Below are 1,483 nucleotides of genomic sequence, written 5' to 3' on the forward strand. Positions count from 1 at the left end.
GGAATAACTAATATTTACTTAGAGCTTATGATGTGCCAAGATTCCACTTAGTGCTTTACAGATTCTTTCTCGTTTAATAGTATTACCATTAATAATAAGCAGGTAATATCATTAGGCCCAATTTATAGATGAGGAAACTGAGAATTTTCTCAGTATAAAAGAGCTAGTCGGAGACTGAGCTGAGATTAAAATGCAGGTCTATCTGACTGCAGAGCCTATATTTTCACTAAGATGCCTTAGTATTATATTATTTTGTGTTCTGTGGATGTGGTTACAATGATAACATTGCCATGTGCTTATTCAAATCAATGAACACAAGATTCATCTTACAATACTCTAAACAATATTCTAAAATTACCATATATTCACAAACATAAGGTATCAATTATAAGGTGCTTCCAAATTTTTCAGATAGAAAGATTCCCTCAAAGAGGTTTTCAGTTTTTAGCTTTTTTATATACTTAAACTTATGGATTATAGATTAAATAGTTAATTGCCTCATCATTTTCAGTCTGTCAACTCACTTATGCATACATATGCTTATATATCTAAATTACCATAGAAAATCATGGATTAATTTAGAAATATATATTTTTTTACTCTTGCACTTCATGGACTGATTTTGTTCAAATTTTTCACATGCGTCTTTAACACCAGGGCTATATCCACATTAGAACTAGTTTTTGAGTCATCTAACATGGTTTTCCAGAACACATTATCTTCATTTCCATGTAATTTGAGATATGGCCCATTTTGAGTTTTAGTTTGAGTATGGTGGTTCCACTGCAAAAAATTTTCCTAAGCCACAGGACTCATTTTTAAAACCTAGGAATTTGTTTTTGTCCTGTGATCTCTTTGACTTAACAATTAACTGTATTAGGTTTATGTTCCAAAAAATCTTTACAACAATATCTATCACCGGCAACAATAAAGGCAAATTCCAGGGCTGATTATTAAATCTATCAACATTATTTATCTTTTTCCTTTTTTATTTTGAAACAATAGTACGCTTAGATGGATTAATCCTTACACGATTGATTGGAGGCTTAAATGAGATAGCATATGAAGATGTCTAGAGTGAGGGTCCTGCACATAGTAGGAACTCGCTTGTTATTTCCACAAACCAATGGAGTTCATGTTACTGACAAAGGCAATATTCTGACTTCTGTCTTTCATGGCTATGGTACTTTTGAACCTGATGAAATCAGTTGATGGATTATCTCCTTTATAATCAAAAGACGAAGAGGCAGTACACTCAGCCAGCTTGGAAGGCTGGCGCCTGCTATTCCATCTACTTGCAATCTGGTCACTACAACTTTTCTTCCCAAAAAAGGTCTTAAACTGCTCCTCTTGGTTTATTTCCCCATGATTCTCAATAATAATAGTTAAAATGATAATAATAATAATTCTGATTTGGGTAGAGAGATACAATCTACAGGCTACTTTACATGTGCTATAGTGTTTATATCTAACAATGAGGCTA

This window comes from Neophocaena asiaeorientalis, unplaced genomic scaffold, assembly GCF_003031525.2.
Source record: "Neophocaena asiaeorientalis asiaeorientalis breed wild unplaced genomic scaffold, Neophocaena_asiaeorientalis_V1.1 scaffold164, whole genome shotgun sequence".
Classification (NCBI taxonomy): Eukaryota; Metazoa; Chordata; class Mammalia; order Artiodactyla; family Phocoenidae; genus Neophocaena; species Neophocaena asiaeorientalis.